Raw genomic sequence first — 24,148 nt, forward strand, 5'->3', positions numbered from 1 at the left:
CACCATCTTAGGTACTTCGGCAAGGTCGGCATGCGCTACTTCCACCATCCCCACAACAAGTCCTACTACCCCACCGTCGGTGCCGACCGCTTTTGGTCCCTCGACCCCGACGATGTCAAGAATCCCACCACAGCTTGTGACGATAACTCTGCCCCTTTGACCGGTGTCGCCCCATTCAGCTACTCCAAAATTCTCGGGCGGAACGCACTCACCGGTTATCCCCGTTATTAAACCCCTATTGTTGAAGGAATTCTCCCTCGAACCCCCTTTGAGGCGATGGGAACCCTCAGTGACAGTTCGACAGTCGGAGAATTCACAGGTCGCTGTTTTCCCCATCATACTCCTCTTGGTCCGTAGCATCCTCTCGAGGTTGGCCTCCAGGGCAGAGGCCCCGATGGGAGAACCCCTCGAAGGGCCTCGAAAGATTGAAGGTGGCGGGGAGCCGGTGGGAATGGCGAAGACTGGTGCGAAGAGTGCTTGGAGTCAAAAAGGGTGCCGATAGGGGTGGCTAAACTCTCAGGCAGAAGAAGGACGTCAACTCTCAGGCGAAGTGAAGCCCATGGAGGGAAGGAGGGGGCTTAAATAAGCGACGGGGCCTGGCGCAGTTATGGTGGCAGATATCCCTAGGTCAACCAGTGCCCGCCACGTGTCCCACTCACCGCAGCATAGGGCTGACCGTTGGCGGGACCATTATGGTGTGGCGCTTGGGACTACGCTCCGGTGGAAATTTCGAAAGGACCCTTCGAATCACCTCGGTTGGAAAAAGGCTCTGGTATGCGCGCATTAAATATCAAAATATCTGAGGGCGATCATGCACCAGATTCAAGGGGACAACTTCGACTGTGAAATTTTTTTGTACTTCCTCCATTCGAAACTCGAACTTGAAAGTGGAGGGACTGGTGTTGGGTATAAAATACCCCCCAGCCGAAGTTCGTGACGGGAATAACCGTCCAGGGATTCTACCGACTTCCAACCTTCGGCGGCATCTCTCCGAACATCTCTGGCGGCCGAGCCTCCGCAACACTTCCAAGTTTTACCGACGGATAAACCCCCACCAGCGTCGACCAGATTCTTCACGACAGACGGTCTCTTACGGGAGCCGGACTTCGCCGACTTCTACTACAGGTGAACTTCGTCCGGACTCCTACGGGAGTCGGACTTCGCCCCCGACATCAATTGCAAGTGAACTTCGTCCGGACTCCTACGAGAGCCGGATGAAGATGGCTTCTACTGCAGGCAGACTTCGACCGGACTCCCACGGGAGCCAGACTTCGCCCCTGACTTCGACTGCAGGTGAACTTCATCCGGACTCCAATGAGAGCCGGACTTCATCCTGACTTCTACTGCAGGTGAACTTCGTCCGGACTCCTACGGGAGCCAGACTTCGCCCCCGACGATAATTGCAAGTGAACTTCATCCAGACTCCTATGGGAGCCGGACTTCGTCTCCGATTTCTACTGCAGGCAGACTTCGTCCGGACTCCTACGGGAGCTGGACTTCGCCCCCGACGTCAATTGCAAGTAGACTTCGTCTGGACTCCTACGGGAGCCGGACTTCATCCCCGGCTTCTACTGCAGGCAGACTTCGTCCGTACTCCTACGGGAGCCAGACTTTGCCCCTGACGTCAATTGTAAGTGAACTTCATCCGGACTCCTATGGGAGCCGGACTTCGCCCCCAACTTCGACTGCAGGTGAACTTCATCCGCACTCCTACGGGAGTCGGGCTTCATCCTGACTTCTATTGCAAGTGGACTTCGTCCAGACTCCTACGGGAGCCGGACTTCGTCCCCGACTTCTACTGCAGGCAGACTTCGTCCGGACTCCTACGAGAGCTGGACTTCGCCCTCGACGTCAATTGCAAGTGAACTTCGTCCGGACTCCTATGAGAGCCGGACTTCGCCCCCGACTTCGACTACAGGTGAACTTCATCCGGACTCCTATGGGAGCCGGGCTTCATCCTGACTTCTACTGCAGGTGAACTTCGTCCGGACTCCCATGGGAGTCGGACCTCGTCTCCGACTCCGACTGCAGGTGGACTTCGTCCGGACTCCTACGGGAGTCAGACTTCGCCCCCGACTCCAATTGCAGATGGCCCTCGCCTATAGTACTAACGCTCAAGGCACCCAACGATGGACGGTCCGCCAGCAAAGTCCGAGCTCCTTCCAGATGGATAGGCACCTCTCTCCGCTAGGCGCTTCAACCGAGCTTCGACCGACAGGCCTGGGCTCCCCCTGACAGGCCACAATAACAGCCACGACTCTGCTCCACCTCCTGCGATGGATTCTGCGTGGCTCCACTACTCCCCGCAACAGGCCCCATGCAGCAGGCCGCAGTAATGGCTACGAATCTGCTCCACTCTCTGCGACGGATGCTGCACGGCTCCACCACTCCCTGGTGAGTCGCGACAACGGACGTCGCTCCACTCTCTGCAACTGATTCCACGTGGTGAGCCATGGTGACAGCCACGACTCCACCCCATTACTCTTCATGATAAATTCTTCCTGACCCCGTACGGCCCACGACTAGGCGGTTACAAACAGTCGCTATCAGTCTATCGCACCCCCCGCCTATAAAAGGGGGACCCCAGATACGTTATTCTCTAAGCCCTAATTTTCTATCCCAAAACTCTGCTAAAATTTTTGTTCGAGCACTCCATTCTTGTTGAGACAGAGAACTGACTTGAGCATCGAAGGATCTTGTCGGAGCAACCTCAACTCCGATTTAGACTTTTTTTGCAGGTCTCGGTGGCGACCGCAACTCCCTCGACTCCAGCTTCTCCGATGCAGGCGGATTTTTGCACCAACAATTACTATAATGATCTATAGAATTACATGCATTTTCTAAACTGTTTATGGTGGATAATCAATTGACTAATATACATAATTCTTCCATCCGTATAAAAATAAATAAATTCACGGATATATTAGAACATGTACATCAATCAACTGGCGGGTCTATGGTTTTATATAATGCAAAAGAATAAGAAATTAGAAAAGCAAAGAAAATAAAAGTAAAAAGGAGGCTCAGATTCATCATTTAATCATGCATTGCAACATTACTTTCGATATTCACTACAACTAAACCAAATCGGCTGCGAACAGTTGCCCGCTAAATAGCCACAGGCCATCCAAGATCACCTTACTATTCGAAATTGTTAAAATCATGCTAAGAATTAACTATTTTCCATCCGAAGTCATCATAGCCTCTTTATAAAATTTTCAATCAAGCTAAATTAAGATTGTTTTAATAAAAATATAAAATTCAAGAGAGTTTATACATACATATATACATACATGCACAAATAAGAACATACAAATATATATGTCTATTTATATATACATACTTATACACATATATACATACGTACCCTATACATGAATTCATATATATGCGTGCATGGATGCATACATACATACATATAAAAGAGGATATCTACTCTGGTCAATTCCAAAATCAATAATAAGATATCGAATCAAAGATTCAAAATTTTATTTATAATTTATACCAAAAGATGTATAGAAATAAAAACCATATATATTGGTGATCTCTAACCTATGCATCACAAACACAAAAATAAATATAATCTGTAAGTTTTCAGACCGATAAATAGGGGGTGACGGTAGGTCCGGTCGGTGGTAGGGCAGGGGGCTCGGGTAGAGAGAGAAGGGGGCTCAAGTAAAGAGAGAGCGGGCGGTGGTGGGGAGGGTGGGGGGGCGGCGGTGGGTCGGGCCGACGACGGGGGTGGGGGGCAGCGACGGGTCGGGTTGGCAGTGGGGTGAGCAGACTCGAGCAGAGAGAGAGAGAACTGAGGGGCAATGGCGCTAGATCAGGTGGCGGTGGTGGGTCGGGTCGGCAGTGGGGGGGCGGCAACGGGTCGGGCCGACAGTGAGATGGGGGGCTCGGGTAGAGAGATAGAGGAGCCTTACCGAGGTCAGGATGGTGGTAGCGCTGTTTCGGGGGGCAATGGCGGGGGTGGGCCAGCGATAGGGCGGGGCGGGCCAGTGGCTCGGGCTTGGTTAGAGAGAGAGAGGTACGAAGAAACAATGAGAATGAGGAAAGATGGGGCAGGTGAGAAATTTGGAGATTATAAAGGATCTATGGTAGCTGTTTTAAAAACTGCTGCCATAGATCTATGGCAGTGGTTAAATAAATAATTACTACCATAGATCTATGGTAGCGGTTTATAAAACCATTGCGATAGATCTATAGCAGCAGTTATGGGTATAACCATTGCTATAGATCTATCGTAGCAGTTTATTAACCGCTGCAATACATCTATCGTAACAAATTTTTTCAACCGCTGCTATAGAGGCAGAATATAAATTTTTTTTTTGAATATGATATAATTTTAAAATTTAAATTTTATGTTTACTATTCATTATGTAAATAATAATCATTAGAGTATTATCATAAAAGATCACCTCGATCCGATAGTCCTACATATGTCGATCATTAAAAATTAATCTTGACGATCATGAATGATCGCGTGATGATCTGATAAATAGAGTCAACCAATGGGTCAAAAAACTTACAACAATAATTTTGATAATATTTATAGTACACTATCAAAATTTTACTTCAATCGAACATCATTATCATCGTCAATTTAGCACGGAATGATTTCGATCGTTAAATAAAAAATGAGTGATCAAAAGGCCAAACGACATCCGATTATAGCAATTTTTTAGATAAATAATCTTTGCTACTACTTTGATTATTTATACAATGATGAACATAAAATTTAAACCATGTATATTTAAATAATTCAAAATTATATATCTCTTGATACTCATTCTTAAAGTTCTTTAATAATTATATTTATACTTTTGTAAGATCTACTTAATGTAGATAGTTCACATATACACTATTTAGATTTTATGATCACCATCATACAAATGATTAAAGTAGTAAAAAATATCATTTATCTAAAAAATCGCTATAATCGGATGTCGTTTAGCCTTTTGATCACTCATTTTTCATTTAACGATCGAAATTATCTCATGCTAAATCGACTAAGATAATGATGTCCGATTGAAGTAAAATTTTGATAGTATGCTACAAATATCATCGAGATCATCGTTGTAAATTTTTGGATCCATTGATAGTCTCTATCTATTAGATCATCACATAATCGTTCGTGATCGTCGAAATAGAATTTTATTGATCGATATAGCTAGGGCTATCTGGATCTGATGGCTTAGATTAGGTAGCACACAAATCCTAACGCCTAGAGATTTTGGGTGCCAACTTCCAGGGACTCAAAGGGGACTTCCACCCCTTTTTTATAGCAGAGTTTAAGATCAAAACTCCTGTGGACACATACAAAATCATTGATGGAATCTCAGAGTCGCTGCACACCTAGGTGCTAGAAACCCTAGCACCTAGGGCTTCTTGTTTGCTTGCCTTGACGCCCACCTTAAGAGCCCAAACTTCTTGGATATCTTTCTCTATGAAATCCCCACACCCTCCGGTCTTCTTTCACCATGGAAACCAGAAAACCATGTAGAAAAGGGGTGCACAATCAGAATCGGGTGTACTATCCTTGGTGTGTGAGAGTCCTACAAAAAGGACTCTCCCTTAGGTGCTACTTCTCCCTCTTGGACTCTACCTTTGAGATGCCTCTTCATGTGGGATTCCCTAGAGTCTTGGGACTCCAGATGGTGGCACAACCGGGGAATTAAACTCTTTAGATCTCATGTAAAAGGCCCTCTCATGTGCTCCTTTCTTAGCACTCCAGGGGGTGCGCAAATACCTCACGTGCCCCCATGGTTCTTCCTTCTCTAGGGTAGCATCCTTGCTGCCCTAAGACCGTACAAATCAGGGAGAGAGAGAGAGGATTTCAGGGAGAAAAGCTCTATTGATTCCATACCCTAATTAGGGTTTAATACAAGTATATTTTCCCATATATATGGACCCAGAATCAAGCCCAAAAACTCCTTAGGCCTAACACATATATGAAAGCACTCACCAAGCCCAAGTCTTGCATGCTCTCATCCCCATGGACCCAAACCTAGTCTAAACATGGAGTAGCCCCCTCGAGATCCAATCTCCTGGGCCTCAAGCCCGTGGAGGCCGATCCTCCACCCTAGGCCCAAATCCGACCTAATCCTAGGACCAAAACCGGCCCTAAAAATCGTAAGTCACGCCCATGGCTCACCCTGTGGGCTCCCAAGACTTGGAAGCACCACATCAACTCCTATAATCTCCACCTTAGTGCCCCAAAGTCTTAGCAACTTTGGCAATATCCTCCTGCATGATCCTACTATCACTGTAAACCCTGACAGCCCCTGTTCACATCCTTACTATTGCCAACCTTCTTCAACTTTTGAGCTCTCTTGGAGGCCACTGGGATGACTGCCTCTATAGCTGAAGACCTTTGCTTGCTCCTTGGCACCACCTTTTAGGCTCCCTTCTGCTTAGCAGCTGTATCACTTACTTTCTTGGACTTTCCTGGAGAGACTCACCTGACACGGTCTCCTCATAAGTATGCCTCTCCATCTGCACACTCCGCTCTAGCTGGCTCTATGCAAATCCAGCATTGGTACTTGGATATCGCTCCTCCCCTTGCACTTCTCCGCTCTGAACTCATGTCACAACTCTCTCCAAGTCCACCTGATGCTGCAGAAGTACTCGAGGCTAGCCACCCAATACTGCTCTATTGGGCCAGCCCCTGTGGTTCGATCACCATCGCTACCCCTTCGGACTCTCTGCACTCTGCGAACCCCTCTGAAGCCACTTTGGACCTTTGCACTTCGCGGCCTTTTTTGAAGCCAAGAGCTCATCCAACTCTTCTAAAACCCAGTGACTGAACTTGAACCTTGTCTGCACCTGCACCACCTGTGGCTTCAACTTCTCCTGGAGGATCTGCAACTTCCCTATCCAGGCTCGGATCCACCTATCTCTTCCGGAGCTTAACTTAGCCTCCACATAGGTATTTGGATCCTCTCCTATTGCAAATAGACCATCTGACATGGTCTCCCAGAGCCACGGCTCTCTGGTGCCCGCACATCCTGTATAGACCCATGCAATGCATCACCATCGCTGGTGCTGAAATCTGGCACCAATCCCTGCACCCCTCGGCTTTAAAACTATGCCAAACCATCCTCCACTTGTGGGGGCACCTCTAGTCAGTGCTCCACCTAAATCATGGCTCCTCCTAGTGCTCCTGTAGATAACTCCTAGGTCAGCTGCCCGATGTCACCCTGTCAAACCTCTTGTTGCACCTCCACCACTGCTACTGCCATTTCGAACCCTCCACACACACTATGGACCCCTTCAAAACTTCCAAAAGAAACTTCTCTAAATCCATAGTGATACTCCAGAAATCACCCACTTTCTCCATACACTCCTAAGGCTCCTGATCGGTCAAATCGCTGAAGGTACCCCAACTATTCCCCTGCCTGCCAACACCTGAAGGCTGTATAATTGCTACTTCAGCTCCACCTTGACCACACTCATTTGGGTGACCTCTCCTCCAACATGCCAAGCACTCCTCATTCATCAACCAGCCCCTCGCTACCCATCTCCCCCAGAGAACACTATCGCCTACCCATCACACCCTCCGGCCTTTCTTCCTCCAAGGCCGGATCTAACCAAAGTTGGACCAGAAACTCTACCACTTGAACCTCTACCCTGGGAAGCATCTCTTCCCATCAAGCCTCTCAACCTCCACCTTCAACCCACTACTCCCAGTTGGCCAAACCATAGCAAAAAACAAGTTGAATATGAGGCATACCGTGGACTAAGTGTGCAGAATTCTATACCCTGTGTGACTTCTTCCTCGCTTCCATACTTCATCAGACTCTGATACCAACTATTAGGACCGCTGATGCATAGCATGGACCTGAAGAGACCTGCAATGGTGCCCTCTACAAGAGCACACTATGATCCGAGCTCTCCAAGGGCAGCAAAATCCAAACCCTAGCCCCCTGCACAGAATCCCTACGTAGATCTGGATCTGACGGCTTAGATTGGGCCATGCACAAATCCCAATGCCTAGGAATTTTGGGTGCCAACTTCAAAGGGCTCAAAGGGAACTTCCATCTCTTTCTTATAGCAGAGTTTGAGATTAAAATTCCTCTGGACATATACAAAATCGTTGATGGAATCTCGAAGTCACTGCACACCTAGGCGCTAGAAACCCTAGCACCTAGGGCTTCTCATTTGCTTGCCTTACTGCCCACCTTAAGAACTCAAACTCCTTGGGTCTCTTCCTCTTTGAAATCCCCACACTCCAGGTCTTCTTTCACCATGGAAATTAGAAAACCATGCAGAAAAGGAGTGCACAATCAGAATCGGATGAACTATCCTTAGTGTGTGAGAGTCCTTTTGCAAAAAGGACTCTCCCTTAAGCGCTACTTCTCCCTTTTGGACTCTACCTTTGAGATGCCTCTTCACGTGGGATTCCCTGGAGTCTTGGGACTCAATATGGTAGCACAACCAAGGAATTAAACGCTCTAGATCTCATGTAAAATGCCCTCTCATGTGCTCCTTTCTTAGCCCTCCAGGGGGCATGCGCAAATACCTCACGCATGCCCCCTGGTTCTTCCTTCTCTAGGATCGCCTCCTTGCTGCCCTAGAACTGTACAAACCAGGGAGAGAGAGAGGATTTCAGGGAGAAAAACTCTATTGATTCCACACCCTAATTATGATTTAATATAAGTATATATACCCATATATATATGGACCTAAAACCAAGCCCAAAAACTCCCTAGGCCTAACCCATACATGAAAGCACTCACCAAGCCTATGTCTTACATGCTCTCATCCCCATGGACCCAAACCTAGTCCAAACATGGGTTAGCTCCCTCGAGACCCAATCTCCTGGGCCTCGAGCCCATGAAGGCTAGTCATCCACCCTAGGCCCAAACCCGACCTAGCCCTAGGACCAAAACTGGCCTTAGAAATCGTGAGCCAAGCCCATGGCTTATCCTATGGGCTCCAAAGGCTTGGAAGCACCATATCAACTCCTACAATCCCTGTGCAGATCTGGATCTGATGGCTCAAATTGGGCCATGCACAAATTCCAATGCCTAGGGTTTTTGGATTTTACTATCCTTGGAGAGCTCGGATTGCAATGGGCTCTTGCAGAGAGCTACATCGCGGGTCTCCTTAGATCCATGCGAGCATCAGTAGTCCTAACACTATCTATGGCAACGGTTAAGTGTAACCACTGCTATAGACAAACCTATGGCAGCAGCTACATAAAACCGCTGTTATAGGTTGATCTGTGGTAGCGGTTACGGAAAACCACTGCCATAGAGCCTATGGTAGCAATTTTTAGACTGCTGTCATAGTAAGGGTTATCATAGGCCCTTATTGTAGTAGTGAGATTAGATGTATGAGCACGAACCATATCTTTGGATCACGGCCCATCTCTATAAGTATAAGATGTATGAAGAGTGTTTCATAAAGAGAAGAAAATAAATAAACCTAAAGCATCATCCCATGTCACTCAAGATGATCAATAGAAAAAGATAACAAGCCTCTAAATAACCCTAAGCTTCATCCAATGTCACTCTAGATGATCAAAAGGAAAAGAAAGAGATAGAGTATTCAAAACTAAAACTGATCATTCATTGATTCAATAAAATAAATGAGAATACAAAGCTTGAGATAAAATAAAGCATCTATTCCCACAAGACCAGGTCTTCCTCTCTTGGCGTGAAAACTTGGAGAAGTTTCTTGACTCGAACATAGAGGTTGAAAAAGAAAGCTTCTACTCGTAAGAAGGGAGATAGAACCTCCTCTTCTCTTGCTCACAATCTCTCTAAAAAAAAAAAGAAAACTAGAAAAGATAAAAGCAACTCTATACTGACTAAAACCTACTCCTAATGATTCCCCTGATACCCATAGCTTGTCCATTATATAGGCCTAATTTCTTAGGCTAGAAGCTTTAAATCAAATTCCAAAATGAAGACAATTTGTGTACAAATTGCTTAGACATCGTGCACCCTTTGATCAGGATCAGATGGCCTCAAATCGGCTTCACATAAGGCAAAGAATCAGGCTAAAACCAGTCGAAATCACCAATGGCCATTGGATCAGCCACTGCTTGCTTCCCAAGCTGTCGAATGGCGCAAATGACGTCTCTTAGATCAACTTCCCCAGTCGGCAACGCGTAGAACTGTTGGATTATGCCTCAAAAAGATTTCGGTCGCCTAATTGTTCATATGTAGTGGGCCCCCACTGCAATATATGGTAAGGATCAACTAAAGCCGCTTGATCGGGTGTAAGCCAGCTCTCCAGCCATCCGATAGTGTCCAAAGCCAAAACCACCCCTATGAGCCACGACAAACACCAGCTCTCTATGCTGTAGACCACCCCAAATGCCCCCATGGATCGAGCACTGTAGACCGGTGAACCAAGCGGTTAAATGGGTTGAATTTGGGCCGAATTTGAGCCTAATTTGAGCTTGATTCTAGGCTGACTTTGGGTCTTCAATTCGAGATCCATTTAAAGTCCAATTTGAGTCCAATTTTCTACCTTTTAATCAGCAAATCGGGCTCTTTTTATTGATAAGTCTATTTCCTGCAAAACACAAGACAAAGCATTAATTCTTAAGATAGAGAAATCAATTAATATATATTTTCATGCTTTTATTGAAATATTTAATAGACTTATTACATTCCTTAACTTGAGCTTTGCTCGTCTTCGAGTAAAGAAATGATTTAGCGTTAGAACCGAAGACCATCGGCATATCAAAGTTACCAATCGATGCTTATTCGGGTCTCCATGACTATCGATCTACTATTGTTATCAACATATAGTCGGCTTATCTGAAACAGCTAGTGCAGAAGGTCAGAACGTGATCAATGGCAGAATAATCGCCCACCCCATGATCACATAATGTCAGAATAAGCGAAATCTACATGTCTAACTATTATGAATGGTTATCGACTATGTGTGACGACCATCAATGGGCATAAACAGCCCATTAACTTCATGATCATGGCCTAATAAAAAGTGGGACCACGTGATCGACAGTTACATGTGAATCATCTATAAACAGGAGGTAAAGAAACAGCATTGGTAAGATAATTCTGGGCTAATACTCTGCTAGTTCAAATACTTTTTATCTGCTGTCCACCAATCTCCCACTGACTTAAGCATCGGAGGGTCCCTGTCAGACACAATTTTGATCAGTGTGAATTTTATTTTGTAGGTGCTCTTCATCAATGACGGCATTACAGAGGATTGGCCGCAACACCCATCGAACTCTATCGTATGCTTTCTCCATATCAAGCTTAATGACCATATAATTCCTTCTAATTGGAGCCCGTTGTAGATCATACATAATTTTCTGAGCCATAAGAACATTATCCAAAATACTATGGCCTTTAATAAAAGCATTTTGTTCCTGACCTATCAATGGGTGAAGAATATATTGCATTCGATTAGCCATTAATTTAGCAATAATTTTATATGAGGTAGTACATAAATTGATCAGATGATAATGAGATGGAAGTGATGCATCAGACCTTTCAGAAATCAAAGTAATTAATATATGCTTCCAAGAAACTGGTATAGAACTAGATTTAACAAACTGTTGTACTACAGGATCAACTTCCTTCTAAATAATTGGCCAATAATACTTGAACAAAAATGATGGAAAACCATTCAGTTCATGAGCCTTATTTTCTGCCATAGAATGCTATAATAGACTCAATTTTTATTGTCGAAACATCTCTAATGAGTAACTCCTTTCAATGTTAGATAAAATAGTATTAGGAAGAGAAACAACATCCAGATCTATATTCTCCTCCTCTCTCCTCCATCTTGTACTAAAAAAAATAAGTAATTCATATCTTATAGTATTATCCTCTGCAATAGAATTTTCATTAGCATCTTTAAGAAAATAAATGCCATTCCTTCACCTTCTAATAATGTAGCATAATGAAAAAATTTTGTATTCCTGTCCCTCTCCTTTAGCTAAGAAATCCTAGATTTTTGTCTCCACATTATTTCTTGCTGATAGGCAAGTGAATTATGTTATACCAATGTAGTACAAAGAAGAGATAAATCCTCATCTGATAACCCACCTGCATCACATTCTTCTTGTTGTAATTTCGATATTACTTTTTCAACCTCCTCCATCATAATCTCCTCTCAAGGAGTTTCAATCTCCTAGATACATGGCACATAGCATCCCCTCTAATGAGAGTAGTCCCCACACTATGAACAATGTCCTAAGAGAAAAGGTAATATAATTAAAACTTTTCAAATCTAAAAGAAGCTTTGTGAAAAATTACCATAGCCATCTCAATCATAATAAGACAATTCGAGGAAGATGATGTTTCTGATAATCTGGATGACTTTGAATCCAACCTCCAGTAACAAAAGCTCGATCAAGTCTCTCTCATATCCTCACTTGATCAATCTGATTATTACACCATGTAAGGTGTACACTTGAATACTCTAAATCAATAAGACCCTTTAAGCAATAAAAGATCGAAATCCATGAATACCAATTTTCTCAGTAAAAGGTTTGCAATCTATTTTGTCAGACGGCTTATTAATGCAATCACAGTTACCCGCAAGAACAGTTATTAGACCTTGATTGAGAATAATAGAAGCCTCTACCCATAGCAATCAATGATGCTGATATTTTAGATCCACATAAATGGCTAGAAGAATCCAAGGATATTTTCCTAGCTCTGTCATGACAAATACCACTTACTATGAACTCTTATTGAAAGCTTCAATCTTCACATTACCTTGTAGCCAAATTGCAATAATACCATCCTTAAGTCCCTAAGACTCCACTACGGAAAAACACCAGCTTGGTGGAAGATGAAAATGTGCCTTATCTAAACTTCCACCAGATAATCTTGTTTCAAAAAATACACAAATATAAGGATCATGTAACTAAAGTAGTCATCTAACATTTGGTAAAAATATAGGTTTATCGACCCCTTTACAATTCTATAATAAAATCTTCATTGTAAATTAGAAGAAGACTGATCAATGTCCCTCTGAACTTCACCTATTGGTGGCTCCAATGGATGAATGCATTCCATCTCATCATCTTGTTCCTCTGTCGAAGTTTCTAACTCCAAAGCCTACTTTATGGAAACAATTGTCTGGTTCTGCTTATCTTTTCTGATTTCTTGTCCAACTTTATCTGCCTTGTGGTTCCCATCAAGAACTATTGAACTAGAAGTTTTCACTAGTAATTTAACATTTTCTTGACCTACAGATGATGATGCTTCACCAGCCCCCTACTGCATGGCAGAGAAAAATACAAAAAGCTCATTAGATGGTGGCCTAGGAAGAGAAAGATCAATCATCATAGCTTTTAGATCTGCCAAATAACTGAAGCCGCTTGGTATGTGCTATTTCCGATAATTTTCATGGTGTAGTTTGATCTCCAACCTTGTTTCCACCCTTTCATGTAGTGCTAAGGAAGTCTACCTACTCATCAATGACTAGCTCGATGCTGCAGTTGTGTGTCTAGTTCTTTGACCTGAGGTGCATCTATGGTTCACCTTGAGTGTGTTATAGTTTGACTACACCATAACTCGATCTCCTAGTCATTCGAAATCCTGAGGTGTATGTTGGCTGTAGCATATCCATTGTAGGAACCAGATCGCACCAAGATGGGATCTATAATAGACTCAATTTTTATTGTCGAAACATCTCTAATGAGTAACTCCTTTCAATGTCAGATAAAATAGTATTAGGAAGAGAAACAACATCCAGATCTATATTCTCCTCCTCTCTCCTCCATCTAGTACTAAAAAAAATAAGTAATTCATATCTTAATGTATTATCCTCTGCAATAGAATTTTCATTAGCATCTTTAAGAAAATAAATGCCATTCCTTCACCTTCTAATAATGTAGCATGATGAAAAAATTTTGTATTCCTGTCCCTCTCCTTTAACTAAGAAATCCTAGATTTTTGTCTCCACATTATTTTTTGCTGACAGGCAAGTGAATTATGTTATACCAATGTAGTACAAAGAAGAGATAAATCCTCATCTGATAACCCACTTGCATCACATTCTTCTTGTTGTAATTTCGATATTACTTTTTCAACCTCCTCCATCATAATCTCCTCTCAAGGAGTTTCAATCTCCTAGATACATGGCACATAGCATCCCCTCTAAGAGTAGTCCCCACACTATGAACAATGTCCTAAGAGAAAAGGTAATATAATTAAAACTTCTCAAATCTAAAAGAAGCTTTGTGAAAAATTACCATAGCCATCTCAATCATAATGAGACAATGATCAAAAGCAATTCGAGGAAGATGATGTTTCTGATAATCTGGATGACTTTGAATTCAACCTTCAGTAACAAAAGCTCGATCAAGTCTCTCTCATATCCTCACTTGATCAATCTGATTATTACACCATGTAAGGTGTACACTTGAATACTCTAAATCAATAAGACCCTGTAAGCAATAAAAGATCGAAATCCATGAATACCAATTTTCTCAGTAAAAGGTTTGCAATCTATTTTGTCAGACAGCTTATTAATGCAATCACAGTTACCCGCAAGAATAGTTATTAGACCTTGATTGAGAATAATAGAAGCCTCTACCCATAGCAATCAATGATGCTGATATTTTAGATCCACATAAATGGCTAGAAGAATCCAAGGATGTTTTCCTAGCTCTGTCATGACAAATACCACTTACTATGAACTCTTATTGAAAGCTTCAATCTTCACATTACCTTGTAGCCAAATTGCAATAATACCATCCTTAAGTCCCTAAGACTCAACTACGGGAAAACATCAGCTTGGTGGAAGATGAAAATGTGCCTTATCTAAACTTCCACCAGATAATCTTGTTTCAAAAAATACACAAATATAAGGATCATGTAGCTAAAGTAGTCGTCTAACATTTGGTAAAAATGCAGGTTTATCGACCCCTTTACAATTCTATAATAAAATCTTCATTGTAAATTAGAAGAAGACTGATCAATGTCCCTTTGAACTTTACCTATTGGTGGCTCCAATGGATGAATGCATTCCATCTCATCATCTTGTTCCTCTGTCGAAGTTTCTAACTCCAAAGCCTACTTTATGGAAACAATTGTCTCGTTCTGCTTATCTTTTTTGATTTCTTGTCCAACTTTATCTACCTTGTGGTTCCCATCAAGAACTATTGAACTAGAAGTTTTCACTAGTAATTTAACATTCTCTTGTCCTGCAGATGATGACGCTTCACCAACCCCCTACTGCATGGCAGAGGAAAATACAAAAAGCTCATTAGATGGTGGCCTAGGAAGAGAAAGATCAATCATCATAGCTTTTAGATCTGCCAAATAACTGGAGCCACTTGGTATGTGCTATTTCCGACAATTTTCATGGTGTAGTTTGATCTCCAACCTTGTTTCCACCCTTTCGTGTAGTGCTAACTTGGCCATAGTTAGCTGCATCGTAGAATCCTTAAGCCCAGAATCCATAGTTGTCAAAGGTCCAAATTTACTCATTGGGCCAGATCTATCACACATAAGAGATTGGTGCTGGGCTAATTGAGTGTGCTTTTCCCAGCCCAGTTCCAAAATTTCATTGTCGGGTGAGTCAGGTCTTTGAGTTAACTCGGGTGAGTTAACTCACTACGAGCCCGAGTTAACTCACTGTGAGACGCCGATCTAGTCAATCTTACATGACTCGATCAGCTTCTTCAGCATCCATGCCACTTCAAAGCTAGGGTTTCTTAGGTTTTTCCCCAGCTCCACTTTTATCCATGGCCCAAACAATCTCTTTGGCATATTAACTCTGTTATTGTCACCGGTGATGTGAGGGAGCTCTAACTAATCATCTACAGCCTCATCAATAATGGTAAAGTTGCTAGGTTCAACATGTTCTCCACCAGACATGCCCCTTTTACAATAATCCCCTTCCAGGTGCCTCCACATTGGTAACAAATGATTGGGACATCCTCATAAACAAATGGTTGCCAAAATGATTGCTTAGCCCCTTGAACCATCAATCTCGACTGTAAGGGTTTCTTGAGATCAACCTTAACACAAACCCTAACGTAGCCAAGTCACTGGACTTGTAACGTAAAATCATCAATAAACTCAAGCTGGCCGACCGTCAAAACAAGCTTCAATAGAGTTTCCCTATTCTAGTACTTTGGTGGGAGATGAGATAAACGGATTCAAAGCAATGTCGAAGTAATCACATCATCTATGGAGAACAAATCCGACGATCATTGCTCAACAGCAAGGATATGACCCTGATTAACCAAGGGCTTTTTGCAAGCATAGCATCCTTAGTTTCTTCAGACGAAAAACGGAACAGGTAATATCCCTTCCCCATTGAGAAAGATTCAAAATCATCCACGATCTAACACCTTGCTCTGATAGATTGGGCAATCCTATCCATTGAAATTTGGCGACCTAAACTTTGGACAAACAAGGAAGTCTTCTTCCACCATCTATGAGCCACCACCAACTTTTCCTCCAACAGAACCAAGACGTCGAAAAAGTGTTTTTGAAGTTTGATTATTTATTCACCAATGATTTTACTTATGTACCAAGAAGATTTCCACCCTTAAACCACCCCCTTCCATGTCCGAAAACTAGAGCTTTGAATTGGTGTAGCAGCCATGAATTCGATGATCACCGCCAGCACTGCAATATTAACAATGAGAAACCCTAGAATTGCACGAACACATGTAAAAACATGATATTTTTCTTGATCAAAAAACTCACTCAGAATTTAGTTTTTCTATAGGCCGTTTGTAAATTTGGAGTGTGTTGAAACTAGGGGTACAAATGGGTTGGTTTGGACTAAATCATGAGTGACCCCAATCCGCCCATCGGGTCTTAATATTGGACCCAGATCCAATCCAATAGAAGATCAAATCAGATCAACAGTCAAAAATTTTGCCCCATTGGATCATTTGGATCAGATCAGGTCTATGTATTATCCGATCACAATCTAAAAAATTCGAATCTGGTTCAGACCCAGATCTTGATCCGATCTGGTCCATATGATAGGCAAACATATAAAAAGTTATGACAAAAAAAAATATTACTTTACCTGAGTTATTAATTTATAAGCAATTCATAATTTTTAACTACTAGAACTCAATCATTATTTAAAAAAAATTTCATACAAAATTTCACAAATGAACGAATACCATCAAATATTATAATAACTTTGATACAAGAACTAACTAAAATATAGCTATAATCTAGAAGAAAAAAATGAACAACTAACTTGAAAATCATATTCAGTTCTCCACAATATTTCTATCTTTTCTTGACAACTGAAATATTCTTTCTATTTATCGTACGGTATTTGTTTTATAATCCAAGTAAATAAATCATAACAAACAAATAGATTGATGGCCTTTGCCTTGATAGCATGTATAAGATAAACATAATATATAATATCAGTTGTGGCAGAGACCAACAATCTAAACATAAATACAATTTCTTAAAATCTCAAAATTAAATTAAGCAAAATTATATAACAAATAATAATACTATAAGAATATTTGAAATTTTAATCTCACTCTATTTATTTTATAGTTTACATGTTAGATCCAATACTAAATTCAGATCGGATCGGGTTGGGCCCGAGTTCAGTAAACTCAGACCCAATCCGACCCTGCAAATCTTTTAAAATGGATCGGATCTGATTTAGATGGATTGGGCTGGATCAGGTCACGGATCAATCCAATCCTTTTGCAGCCTTAGTTGAAACCCTCCATGCTCAGCAGAAAATACCCTCCACAGGTCCGAAGACCCTACTTTCTACTATTTCATTGAAAATTGCTTTAGTTTGGATCTCTAGTTGGATTACCGGGCTCAACTTTGTTAGTCACAAGCATAAAACACAAAAGGAATAAAAAAAAAAAAAAGAAGCATAAAAAAATGAAACACCGTGATGATTGATGAATGGGGATTAATTACATAAGCAAAATACTTCTAAACACAAGTCAAGCACAGATCAATATCCAACTTTGGTAAAGCATAAGTTTAGGGGCAGGTATTTGTGCTGCCCCATATGATTCACTGATCTGACAACAAAAGGATCAAACCTCTCCTTAAATCTAACAAAATGAGAACTGAAAACTTTTATTAAATTTAATTGCCCAATCTAAGATCAGAAGTAGTGGATGCTAGGTTATCATTTGACAATAAGGACAAACAAACTCCTCCATGATCAGGGTAAATCTTTCAAGGGCATCATGTGGACCAAAAGAATCTTCAGGCTGGAACGGAACAAAGGGTATAACACTTGCAGCTGAAGCACCGAACGGTAACATAAAAATTTTAGAGAGAGAAAATCCAATTTTAGAGAGAGAAAATACTAGTTCAGGTTGAAAAGAGAGAGAGAAGAAAGAGAAACTCTCTTTCTCATATTTTATTATTTATAAATTAATTTATTTTATTTTTTCTTTCTTCTTTTCTTTCTTTCTCTTTTTTTTTCACGGAAGAGAGAGGAGAGAAAATCCTATTTATTATTATTATATTATTATTATTATTTTATTTTTTTCTTCTCTTTCTCTTCTTTTTTTTTTCCTTTTCCTTTTTCTTTTCTTTTTCTTCTTTTTTTCTTTTCTTTTTCTTTTCTTTTCCTTCTTCTTCTTTTCTTTTTCTTTTTCTTTTCCTTCTTCTTCTTCTTTTTTTTTTTCTCCCGTGGGTTTCTTTTGGGCTGAAATAGGGGACCTTGAGGTCCCCTCGTTGGGTGGCCGGTCGGCGGCGCAGCCGGCGTGGGGCGGCCGTCGGCAGGAGGGGGGTGACTCGCCGATGAGAAGAGGGCCAAACCGGTGGTCGGCGGTGACCACCGGCACCGGTAATCCGAGAAAAATGGTAAAAAAATGAAAGTTACTTCCGTAATAAAATTTGACGACTCTGATCACTGGCGAGTGTGCACATCGGCACGGGAAGGAAGAGGGAGAAAAGAGGAAGGGGAGGAGGCTTACCTCCATCGCCGGCGAAGCTTTTCCGATGAGAAATTGGACGGCACAGGGACGGTCTTCCGCGAGATTTTTCCGGCGATTGCCGCCGTTTAAGCTTAGGATTTTCGGTGGAAAGGAGAGAGGAGGGATCTCCTCCTTAAATAGGGCCGGAGGGAACTTGTTTCCGACTCCGATTAGGAGCCGGTGAACGGAGGAAGAAGACTCCCTTCGGGAGTTCTTTTCCTCTATTTTCCTTCCTTCTTTTTTTTTTTTGTTTTGTTTTGGGCTTTGGCTGATTGTTGCATGGGCCAGGCCAGGCCATGACACAAACCCTTGAAGATATATCTTTTTGTAAGGAATCTAAAACACACTAATTGTCTATCTTCAAGGTCACATTGATGGAATAGAAGAAGGAACCATGCATTTCCCCTTTTTTTCCAACAACACCATGATCTTCTCCAATATGTCAGTAAATTTTCAAGAATACAATGAGATCAATTTCATGGATTCCACTTCTGCATTGGCTCCTATACAGTGCAACTCCAAAACAAGTGCCTTTAAATTCTTCTGACCTCACAGTTAAGTCTTCTTATAACTGCTCTTCAACATGTTGAAGAGATTGAGCGCAGTCCCCTTATGATATTTATGGCATTCATAGTTGAAACTTGAAACCCATCAATATGTTTCAAAATGGGTTGAGCCTAGCACCATAACAAGGCTCCCGTCGTTCCAATAGTAACCAGCTAAAATCAACCTTGATAATAGAACCTTATAGAAATGTCATCTATAATTAATATCTGATATAACACACAAAGTGCAAGGTGGAGGGTTTCGATCAAGTTTACAATTGATCCTGCGCCCTTTCTCTCTTCTTTTCTTTTCTCTTCTTTGTTGGGAATAGTGTCCCAAAGCCAATCGTCAGTCTGTTGACGGTTGTGCTTATTTTTGTATTTATACATGAATTATGAATTAATAAAAAATATTTTGATATTTTTCATCATAAAATATTTCATCTTTTAATGAACTCCTATGTTGTGGTGAAATTCTTAGGACTATTTAGACTTGACAAAGGAGGATTTGTCATTTAGTCCTTAAATCTGTTCGCGATCAAATGATACGTTGTTACCAAGGACGACAATATTTATCAAGCATAGGTCATTGTGTGCCATATAGGTTGGTTGTCCTCTTAACCAATGAGTGTGGAGACACTGGTATGGCATACAGGTGAGATGTAAGGGTACATCTGCACTGAATGTGACCAACTCCGGAGCTATTTCTGCTGTCAAGATTTGCTCCGATGGAATATGGGTATAAATATCCCTCCGACCTGAGACCACCACGGTGACTTGCAAGCAACTCACTGCACTTAGGCACTGGACTACCTGAATTTTTAATTCAATGACGGAAGGCTGTTGGGTGTAGTCAAGTACTTGACTTGTCGGTGCGTGTGTCAAGATGGGATTGACCACTCCAGTTTAGGAGCTATGTACAGTCGTGTTTCAATTTAGCAAAACCTTGGCCAGGATAGTCCTTGTGAGGAGTCACAAGACTGTTTGAGTTGAGCACGATTCGGATGATCTGATCAGGGTTGACAGTTTAACCCTGAGTCATCCTAAACACAGGGGTCAAAAGGATGAATTATACAGTAACCATATTCATGTAGGTTCTGAGTGTTGCGATTGTGACTCTTCGATCTATCCGGATGTCGGGTACCATTGCTAGATGGTCACTTCGATTAGTACAGGAATTGGTTTCTGTGCTACCGACTTAGGTTCGAACCTGTGGGGTTACACACATTAGAGGTTCCTATCTGATCTGATGGCTGGTGTGGAATCCTACATGTTTGGGACTCAGTGATTGAGAATCAGGATTCTCTAATCACGAGTTCCACACATTATGGTTATCGGGGTCAAGAGTCCCATTGGTTGGGACTTTTCGATCAGGATTACATATCAATGAATTCTGATGCCCGATTGCCCATCGTATTTGCACAAAGTATTTATGAGAGGTTTTATTAGTGATTTGATCACTAATTAACTCAATTTGATTGAATAATTATTTTTGGATCAAGTCCAATTGAATTAGATTCAGTTGGGTTTGACCCGATTAGGTTAAGAGTTGACCTAATCGTCGAGATGGTTTGGTCCCTGATTTGATCAAGGGTTGGGCTTAGTCAATTTTTGATTTGATTAAAATTTTATTGAGCCTAATTAAGTCTAATTAAGTTGGATTTAAATTAGTCTAATTAGACCTAACTTATTTGGTTCAATTAGGTTGGTTTAAATAATGAAACCATCTTGACCCAATCTCCATACACCACCTCACTTCCATTGCACCCATTTGAATTCATGAGAAGGAACTTCTCATGAATTTTTTCCTCATGCCAAGCCCTCTCCATGCCCCACTTTAATGTGCCAATTGAATGGATAAGAATGATTGGTTGGCTATTCAAATTCAAAATAAAGTTTGAATTTGAATGGGCAATCAATCTTTGTGCCTTATCCCTTTTTTAACGCCCCATTTATTACATGAGAAAAATATTTCTCATGAAATCACTCCATGCATAATTTAAGCCATGCCTCACACCTTTAGTGGATAAGGGATGAGTTGGTGTCCATTTGAATTCAAAATTTGATTTGAATTCAAATGTGTAATTACTCATCTTTATCCTTTCTTTTGGATAAGATGTTTGACGTTGTTATAAAAGGAGGAGAAGAGTGGGGCGTGTAGGAAGAAGATTTTTTGGAAAAAAATTTTGAGGTGTGAGGAAGTCTTGTACGTGAGAAGGAAGTCCATATCCTTCCAAGAGAAAAAGAAAGAAAAGAAAAAAAAATGGGTGCAAGGTTTCCGGTGAGTTCCCTAGAGTTTTAGCCTGGGGTTCGGGAAGTGAGAAAGTGAGCTACGAGTGTCGTGAGCCCATAAAATCTCAGAAAGATCTTCAACATTCTCTCAAGCATGTTTGTTGATAATCCAAAGTATCTGAAGAATCGACAGATATCGATCGAAGGAGTTCGATCAGCATCGGCCATCAAAAGGGCTCTACAACGAGCTAGCACTCGTGAGGAGTCGATCAGACCAAAAATTTTGTGTGGATGATCCGCAGAGGCCAGACACGCTGTGTGGCTGCATCGCGATGATCAGACTCTCCCAACGGTGATCAGATTATGACGATATACTACCCGTACAAAGGTATTGTGTTCTGAACACATTACAGTAAAGTGTTTACTGTTCGAATTTGAATTTCAAATTTAAATGAATGCATGCTATATGTCATTTTTAGATCCTAGTGTAGGATAAATTCATGTTAATTAATTAGATTAATTAATATTTTTCACTATAAAATCATAATTTTAAAAAAAATTTAAAATTACCATTTTACCCCTGCACTGAAATACGCTACAAATGGTATCAGAGCGGGTTCTTAGATATGATATATATATTTGCATGCATAGATTAAGTTGTAATCTAAAAGTTTAAATTTAAAATTTAAAATTTAAAATTTAAATTTTGAAAGTTGTTCGAAATTCAAAATTCAAAAATTTGAAATTCAAAATTTGAAATTTGAATTTTGAAAGTTATTCAAAATTAAAAATTCAAAAATTTAAAATTCAAAATTTGAAATTTGAATTTTGAAATTCAAAATTCAAAATTCAAAAATTTGAAATTCAAAATTTAAAATTTAAAATTTGGTTGAAATTTCAAATTTGAAATTCAAAATTTAAAATTCAAAATTTGAAATTCAAATTTTGAAATTCAAAATTTTAAAATTTGAAATTTAAATTTTGTTTGAAATTAAAAATTCAAAATTTAAAATTTAAAATTTAAAATTTGAAAGGCCATCCGATCATAGGAGAAAAGTAGGGTTTAAAGGCCCTCTCCTTCCATTCGATGGGGTCTCCTATGGCGGTAGGAGTGCCGCTGCAATTATATCCCATGTAGATGAAGCAGCGAAAGGAATTAATTGTAAAGGTTCAATTATGAAATTTATCATGAATGTGTTAGATTAGATCTAAAAGAATATTCATGATTTATTTTGATTGAGTTATTTTCTGTTATGTAATTAGCAATAGGATTGCTATTTATGAAATGTGCTGATCTATTTGTGAAATGAGTCAACATATTTAGTGAACAAAAAATAAAACCTTTCAAATTTAAAAATTATTTTTGAAATACCAAACCCTGACCCATCAGTCCAAAGACTTAATTAAAAGAATTAAATGTTGTCTAGTAGGTCTAGAATTGTGAATTAAGACCTAAGACAATTGCATAAACTTGTGGGTCAATGGGTTAGATGGATTAGGTCCATAATTAGGTTAGACCTAAGGTTAGCTTAAAGAAATGGACTAAATTAGAGTAATTGATCAAATCTAATCAAAAGTTGAATTAGATTAGGTCAAGGATAATCTAGACTCAACTTCAATAGTTGTAGTTGAATGGGTCCATGTCTTTAACTAGACCAAGATGGACTTAATTCATGGCTACACGGTGGAACCCTATTTACTAAGTTGATCAAATTAAAACTAATGAACCGGTTGGTGTCTAAGGTAAGTTTGACAGTTTGACCAGTGGTTTTTAAGCGGGAGCTACTCGCAGTGATTCGATCTCTAACGAGTTAATGGCTTATCCCCACCACTGATCTCACTTACCTGACCAACCTGGTGAATTAGATTTTGATTAGATCACTTGGTGATAAGGGCTCACCCATGTCATTAGGTAAATCAGTTTGACTGATTTAGGTGCTCCTAATGCCAGCTTTAATTAAATCTTTTTTTAATCTGACTTGGTAAAATCAGTGGGAGGATTGAAATTGGCTGGATATTTTTTTCTCATCTATCCTTTAATAAAATCCCCAAAAATTTTTAGGTCCCTAAAAATGATTAAGTTATATTGATAACTAAGTCATAGCCTCCCATTAAGTGAGTGATAATGAGTCCATTAGTTTAATAATCATTGGAGGCCCAAAGGCCTGGTGCTTATTGACTAATGGAATTATCATTCATAATATGATAATTTGATTTGAATCTTTCTGATGGTGGTCAGGTTGGTCGGCCAAAGTCGGGCCTGATCATTTATTGATCCGATTCACCAAATCAAATCATGTTAATGGTTGGACCTAACCAGATCTTTTCAGTGGAGGCCAAAACCTACTGATTAGGTTCTGGGGCAAAATCAATTACTAGAAGTTGTTCAGAGAAACAACTGGTTATGAACCTACCCATAGATGCACATGGGTTGACCAACCAAAGTTGGGCTCGTGTGTAGTCTGTGTGGATTCTA

This window comes from Elaeis guineensis, chromosome 2 (genome assembly GCF_000442705.2).
Source record: "Elaeis guineensis isolate ETL-2024a chromosome 2, EG11, whole genome shotgun sequence".
Taxonomy (NCBI): Eukaryota; Viridiplantae; Streptophyta; class Magnoliopsida; order Arecales; family Arecaceae; genus Elaeis; species Elaeis guineensis.